Source organism: Triticum aestivum, chromosome 5A, assembly GCF_018294505.1.
Source record: "Triticum aestivum cultivar Chinese Spring chromosome 5A, IWGSC CS RefSeq v2.1, whole genome shotgun sequence".
NCBI lineage: Eukaryota > Viridiplantae > Streptophyta > Magnoliopsida > Poales > Poaceae > Triticum > Triticum aestivum.
This window is the reverse complement of record NC_057806.1, coordinates 555,896,702-555,904,808: the sequence shown is the minus strand read 5'-3', so window position 1 is coordinate 555,904,808 and position 8,107 is coordinate 555,896,702. Positions and strand designations below refer to the sequence as shown.

At 50.2% G+C, this 8,107-nt stretch overlaps 1 pseudogene; it reads left to right on the top strand.

Moving 5' to 3' along the window:
• The first annotated feature begins 384 nt into the window (after nt 1–384).
• On the top strand, nt 385–7,906 carry LOC123101550 (CDT1-like protein a, chloroplastic; annotated as a pseudogene).
• The last annotated feature ends 201 nt before the right edge of the window (nt 7,907–8,107 follow it).

The following is an 8,107-nucleotide window of genomic DNA, read 5'->3' as shown; positions in this document are numbered from 1 at the left end:
GAAATCTGAGTATAAGGGATCAGCTCGAAGGTGCTTAATCCCCTAAAAACATTTTTTTCTCATCAAATATAACTTTGGAGGGATCTACTAGAGATGTTCTAAGGTACCATAAAATTTCTCAACAAGCAATGTGAGTTTTATGCTTGTGATTTGACTGAAGGGTAGAGTGTTAAAGGTCCAAGAGAAGATGACATGGCAGAATACAACCATTAGATGCCAAACCTACTAGTTAACAAGGAGAATCCTCCTCAAGTACGCGAGAACACCAACCTATATGGTGGTGAAGAGAACATGCCTTGATGATGATGCACTTGTGTCATGGCTTGTATGTACGTGTAATACAATTGGAAAGCTTTTCGAAGAAGTAGAATGCAAAAACCATGGATGGTGTATGGAAGGCAATCATGCATTAATGCTGCAGTTGAAGAGCAAAGATCAGCCAACAGAACCAACTTACTTGATGTTCTGGAAAATCTGAAAGGTTTGCTATTAAAAAAGTTGTTATGGTCGTTTCAAGGTGGTGATGCTTGAAAGACAGCCCTTTTCTTGGAGATCCACGATGAGTGTAGTACAAATTGGTATTTGTTTGTCAGGAACTCGAGTTGGCCAAGAAATAAGTGAATGTCTATATTTAAAATTCTAGATTTGCAGTTTACATTTTTTTTTGTTTAGGGGTAGTAGTAGTTTTCTTATAAACTCATCAGCTGCAACATTTCATGCATGCCACATCATTTTCATATTTTCATTTGTTTAGGCACATGTCAATTGGGAGCAAATTCGCATGAGACTGGCAAAATCAACGTGCTCTAAATCAGCCGCTAGTAATAATTTCTATATCTCGACTGACTTATATGTCTAGATCTATTTATTTTTGTTCTTTGATAAAGTCTTTCAATAGATTTGGTTAGGATTTGACTTGACTCATTCGCAGAAAGGAACGGGACAAAATTGGGGATTGGAGTGGTCAAGAAAGTTTTAGAACGGAACCGAGAGCCTCAAAGAAGATTGAGACCACTCAAAAGCACATAATCTGAGTCCAAAAAAATGTGATAAATTTAAACTGGAACAACTTTCGGTGGGAAAACAGTTGTCTCCCGCCATCCACTCAAAAGCACTCCGACGTCGCTTCGCGCCATCCACTCGCCGTTGCCTCCCGCCAAAACTCCAGCCCCCGATCCCAACCCTGAACCGGAAAAAGTTTAAAACGCCTCCCCAATACGAGAGATCCTCCTCCGCCGCCGAACGCCGAACCCTACGCGCCCTCCCCCTCGCGATGGACGAGGCCACCCCATCCAAGAAGCCCAGGACGACCGCAGCGGAGGGTTCCGGCGCCGGGTCGCTGTGCAAGGTGAAGAGGTCGGCCGTCGCTGTCACCTCGTAGACCAGCTCGGGCCTCGGGACGCCGGAAAAGATGAAGAAGAAGCTTGTCGCGGCGGCGGATCTGTTGACACCGGAGAAGATGGAGCCGCGGCCCTTTCCGCGGAGCGGGGGCAGCGGCGGCAGGGCGCCGGAGGCACGGCGGGGCGGCGGGCGGCGCTCGAGTTGCAGCAGCGGGCGGGCTGGGGCCCCGCGGTGGTTGACGCGCTCGAGTCTGTTGAGAGGGAGCTCGGCGTGGGAGCTGGTGCCGGCCGCAACTCCGTCAAGCGCAGGCCCGAGGTCAAGCTGCCGGAGAGGTAACTGTCACATATCTGCAGGAAACATGTTGATACCCTGTTAACGTCCAGAAAATTCAGTCCAGCTTTCAATTTGCTGACTTATACTCTGGATGCGAAGTTTGACATCTTTTCTTTAGATTAAGATCAATATGAGTCTAGTAAAAGTTTAAAACCAGCATCGAGCTGAGAATTATCAATTCTGTAATGCCCTTTACCACGCCTGGTCTGGAACTAGGATTTCTCCAAGGATGCCAACATGTTCTCTGATTAACTTTGGACCTAGTTCGGTTTATTGTTTGTGCCCCCAAACTGAATCCTTTTCCTAAGTTCGGATAATCATCGTTTCAGTAAAACCAACAACAGTATGTACATATTGTTTCTGTGATGCAAGTGACATTAGATTCGTCCCCTGGATGCAAAATTCACCCTGATAATTTCCAGTATCTTTTTTTCTGCACTACTGTTAATTTCTAAAAATTACGTCCTTCGTCAGCTATGAGATGCTCTGCAAGTTCTTCAACTGCTTCAAGACCTCCACCCGGCTCCTCCGCATGAAGGGATCCATGGCAACATTCCCCAACATCTGCACTAGCATTCAGAAAAGGCTGAGAGGTACTGGCCTATTTTGACACAATAATCAGATAATTGCTGCTGTGTTTGATTTCCATGATCCACTCTCTACTTCTCATAATTCTGTCTGCAGGAGGTTTACCTATGGCCATTTCGCGCAGCTCAAGTACATAATGCCCTAGGCAATTGTCATCAATAAGATCCTTTTGGGCGACCAGAAGACTTGTTGTATGAAGCCTGATCTTCAGGTGAACCTATTGGTCGATTCAATTGAGGAGAGTTCGATGCACAAGGGGGAAACCGGGTACTCGGCCTTGAGAAGGATGTTCAAGCAGAGACTTGTGGATTTTTTTAGAAAACATCCTGAGGTATGACCATCTTGTATCTGTCACGCTTTCAACATAGTATGAAATAAGGTTTCCCCCCGCTTTATATTATAAAGCCCGAACACCGATCACAAGGTAACTGCCGGGGCGAATGGCACATCAAGCCCAAAAGGAAGAAGAAGAAGACCAAAATGCCAACAACGACAGCTCGACAAGCACAGATGGTCCGCCACCATTGCGCCCTCCATCTACGTCCCACCACTCGCCATGGCACCGGACCACTGCGTACCAAAACAACACCTCCAAGGAGAAATGCGACGCCAACGACGTTGCTGTCCGGACAAGTCCTAGGGTTTTCCCCGGCACATAGAAGGGGAGCGGGGGATGGGTAGCATCGACGCCCTTCAGGAAGGAATGGTGGCACCCATCGGCGTCACCGTGTCGGAGCCGGAAAAGAACCGGCAGGGATTTCTCCTGCACCCACATGCCCCGGCACCCACTAGAACGGAGCCAACCCACCATCTTGCCACCCGCAAGCACGCGCCACCACGATCTAGGACCCATCCACACCGTTTTGCTGCGAACACCACCATGAGGTCAAGAGAGCAGAGGCAAGATGCTCCTAGATGGCACGGACGGAAGGACCGGAGCCGAACGGGAGGGAACCGTCTCCACCGATGTCGCGCCGTAGGCCTCTGCCTCTAGAACCGATGCGGATTGTCGACCAGACGCCGCAGCCGAGGCAAACTAGGCCACCCGGGCCTGGCCGGGCCGATAATGGGACCGCAAAGCTCTGACCACCGCGCTGCTGCACGCCGGCAGCCGAGCCGCCACTAGCCCGACACACCACCACCACCTCCTGAGAGCCACGCCGACGCCACGCAAGCCGCCCACCCAGATGGGGACCGAAGTGCCAGATCTGGGCCAGGCGGGCGCCACGCTGCCCCGCCGCCGCCTAGAGCTCGCCCCCGCCCGCGTAAGGAGCCCCTACCACCGCGCAGGACCGTCGCCGCCCGAGAGCACCGCCCGGAGCCGCTCCGTCCCGCGCCGGAGAAACCCTGGATGGGGAAGGGCGAGGGGGCCGCCGCCACCAACGTCGCCCTGGCCAGGCCCGCGGCAGGCGCCGGCGACAGCGGCAGGGAGGTGGAGGAGAGAGGGGAAGTGCTCGCGGGGAAGGGAGGGAGACGTGGCCGGTCTCCCGCGGGGGCGACGCGGTCGCGATCGGGGTCGGGGGAGTTTCAACATAGTTACTTGTGTAAGTTTATTGTCATATGAGTACCGTTCAGTAACTGTATGACTTATAGTTCTAGTCAAGTAAATGTACTAGTTGGTGTATACATAATTGGTATTAAGTAACCACTCATGGTGTTTGTAATATATTATTCAGGGAGATTTTTTTTAGAAAAGGAGGATGTACCCTCGGCCTCTGCATCTGGACGATGCATGCAACCATATTATTAATTATTCACTACACATATGCCCGTGTGTTGCAACGGGAAAAATTAATGTTTTGCACAAGCATAATGTCCCACAACATCGGATTCATTATGAAGAACATGTTGCAACGCAACATCGTCCTTCTACAAAATGAGCATAAAAAAATACGTCGCAATTTAGTCGTGTTCATATTTTCATTGCGGGGCGTAATGTCCCACTAATTTTATTTAAATACAATCCTTTTTTGATGACATTTAAGTATGATCCTTTCATTAATTACCATGAAGTCCTCACCCGTTTTAGTCGGGAATCAAATTCTTCCTTTTCTAATTTAGTAGCCCCAACACATTAAGGCGTATAGATCTTTTTTTTAATTATCCTACCTTTTCATCTTAAATCCTTCATGTAGAATTTATTAAGACCACAATCTTTCTAATAGTTATTCCACCGATTTACCCATAATTATTTCTTTAATTAGCCACATTTGTTTAAGTATTATATTTAAGCCCACAATCCTTCCTTTATTAGCTCATTCGCTTAATTAGCTCTCCCTAAACATGAGCCTTGGACCTCACCCTTCACCATCTACAGGAACGAAGGGCGATTTGTGCGAACCCCGGGCTCTCCACCGCGCAGTTGCCGAATCGGCGGTTCCCTCGCGCTCCGTCGGACGCTCCTGCAGCGGGAGGACAGGGGAGGCCTGATTTGCAGCGTGTACATAGTGTAGGAGTGCCTAGGGAGCCAGCCGGTGGCGTCGTGGAGGCGGCAGTGCGACTGGATCGGCTTTTTGCAGGTGTTGGTCTCCCCTTCGACGGCGAAGTTCCGGTGGAGCTCCGCGGTTGACCAGCTCCTTTCTTCGTGCTCGCTGCTTGATGGAGAGGCCGTGCATGGTTCCCCCGTGCCGAAGATCGAGGGATGGCGATTCCGGCGGTTGAAGATCTGGAGAAGGAAGGGGATGTTGAGCGGTGCGACGACGACGACGGCCATGGGTGTAGGTCCTCAGGGACCGTTGATCGGAGACTTCCCGTTTTGCCCGGGGCTGCTTCGATCCAAGGCGTCAGCGAGCAGCGGCGAACGGCGCGTCACCGGCTCGTCCACGGCGCCGGCGTAGTCGGGTTGCAGAGGGGCTTGGTTGTAATTTCCTTTTCTGTGTCGACCTTTCAGTAATTTGACCGTTTTAATATCAACTCCTTTTCTCGCAAAAAAATAAATAAACATGATGACTGCCACTCGTATATTTAGAGTGAGTTGGGATTAGTAAATATGAAAGGTGCATAAGTCTTTGGTTGTTACATCTAAGAGATAGACAGAAGGTCTTGTGTTCAATTCCCACAATGTTGATTTATTTTGACTCAATTATTTTTCGCGGTCTCTCTATGAAAGCCCATAAAAGGCCCATCAACATACAATTACTGACCCAAATCGCTTAACGTGTGTAAACCAAATGTAAAGTATTAAACCAAACCAAGAATACCTATTCCGTTTAATAGTAGGTATAGATATAGATAGATAGATATAAATATAGATAAAAACCACAGAAGGTGATACATCAATAAGCCTGAAGCCACCATCTTGACAACACCGTTGCTACTCCTATCCCCTTGATGAAGGCATGCCGAATGTCCGAGCCTAATACCAAACAGACATCGCACGAAATCCTAACATCTAAAGCCGGGTGCCCCGTCCAAGTCACTACCTGGATTGGGTCCCACACCGATCTGGCGCACTCCGAGTGAGCACCGCACGCTTCAAGGGCCGTCACCTCCATCATCCATCGGTCCATCCTTAGAGCGGAACTGATGCACCGACCTTGCCATCCCTCTCTGCCATCAACGCCACCATGATGCCAGACAGCTTCCTCCTCCTGCACGAGTCCATCTCCGCGCATCAGATGCCGAATCTCCACAGCGCCACGCTGCCGATATCCGCCACCATCGATGTGTCAGATGAAGCACTGCTCCAACAAAGTCGTCGTCCTCTGGTCCCTTGAGCCCGTGTGCACCTTCAAGAATGACGCTCTCAAGGAGGAAACAACACCAGAGAGCCGCCGTCATCCGATCTACTGATCTAGGGTTTCCCCGGAGGTAGCAGAGAGTGGCCTTGAACTTCTCCTCGGCGATGCCTTCAGGAAGGAAATGACGCGGACAACGTCGCCATCATCGGCCTTGGCAATAGCCAATAGCAGGTTTTCACTCAGATCTGATCGAAGACCTCCATCCCTCGTGCACGGGTCGCCACCATCCTTGCCGGGATCTGGATGATCCAGGCCGCTACTGCCAGATCTCAGCAAGGAGAAGTCCCCCCACCGAGACCCGCCGGCCGAGCAGGGGAGGCCGAGACCGCGCCCGCAGGACCAGATCCACGATGGATCCGTGCCCGCGCCGCCGCCCCGAAGCCAACCCCTCGCGCAGCCGCCACGGCCTGGCCACCCCCTCACACCGCCGTCTGGCCACGCCACACGATGGGCCCTCGCCACATTAGCCAAGACTCCGCCGCGCCACCGCATCTCGCGCTACAGCCGCACGCCGGGAGGAGAAGAAGGGCCCCGCCACCGCCGACACGCACCGGGCGCGGGGTGGGGGCTAGAGTTCCCCCGCCACCGCCCACGAGAGCGACGCGAGGGACGCGAGCAACGCCTTTTTAGAATTTATCCTTTTTCAGGGAGATGGCATCCCGGAGCATGAGCTGCTGTATCCATTTACTCAGACGAATTCAAGTGTGGCTCAGATCACACCAAGAGTTGTTACTGAAGCCGAATCTGCTATGCCATCACCAAGTCTGGCTCAACAGCACTCTGCTAGGATGTCACACATGTCACAGACCTTCAAGAGAAGGTTCTCACAGAGATCTTCAACCTGCCCGTCAACTGCCAGCGCAACCAGTCTACCGCCAAAGGCCAGGTCTACTGCTCCATCTCCATTGAACAGCAAGTCAGTGCTCAGTTCTACTTCTAGTGGCATAGATCATGAGTCCCAAGTGCAAGAGAAAGGTGCCAATGATGTTGCACTCAGGTTTGGTGTCACAGAAGGGACTCCTTCCAAGTTTGTCTCTACGCCACACCAAACTTGAGACCCCAAAGAGGCCAATCTCTGCTACTGTGTGCGACACGCCACCTCTAAAATCGGTCAAGCGTTCAGCTAGAGCCAAGTTCTTCATGACACCTACAAAGGATGCAAGCATTATGGAAGCACAGAACCCAAGCACAAGCATATCTGCAGGCGATGGTGATGATGAGTTGCTCAGTTTCCTGCCAAAGTCCCTATTGCAATCGGTAAGTTCATGCTCATACTGATCATTTATCTACTAAGTTTTGTTGTATGAACAAAGGATAGCACTTGTGTTACTTACAGGTATAGGAGAAGGAGCAGAGGGCTTTGGAGGAATTGGAAACAGGCATTGCTGACCAGGTTCAACGGCAGAAGATTACATCATGCCTGCCAAGCACCTTTGACATCATCTTCCTTATCTACCAGTCGAGGCAGCGGTATGTACTGACAAAGCATGAGCTCATCCGCACGATCATCGAAAGCAACCCGAAGATTGTGGACAAGGGTAAGCGTGAGCTGTGCTTTCTATGTTTGTCGCTTCAGCTTGTTCTCTGTGATGTGAATCCTGATGTTGAAACTACTAAATCTGCAGGTGAAGTTGAAGAGCAACTGAAACAACTGCTAGAGTTTGTTCCAGAGTGGATTTGTGAGAAGACTGCTAGCAACGGAGATGTCCTCTGCTGGTAAATATTTCTCATCAGATGCATACATACATGTTCTAATTCGTGCTAAGAAACTCAGATGCATACATTGTCATGAAAATCACGGAAGCTATATATCCCATCATTCCCAGACATCCTCATGTGTGTTAATGTTCCTTTTCAGCGTTGATACAACACTAAGCCAGGCAGAGGTCTGACAAAGGTTGTAAGGCGTTGGGTAGGGTGGAGCACAAGGTAATTTCACCCTCTTTAGAAATATAGCAGATGTTTTTCTTTTTGTTTCGAGGGGATAGAAATGCTGCAGTATATCAGTGCAAGCTTGTCCCTAGATGCTTGACGATATGTAGTTGTCGACGTTGATGTTCAAGTTCAGACACTGCCCAGTTTTAAGTTGAGTCATTAACCCATTT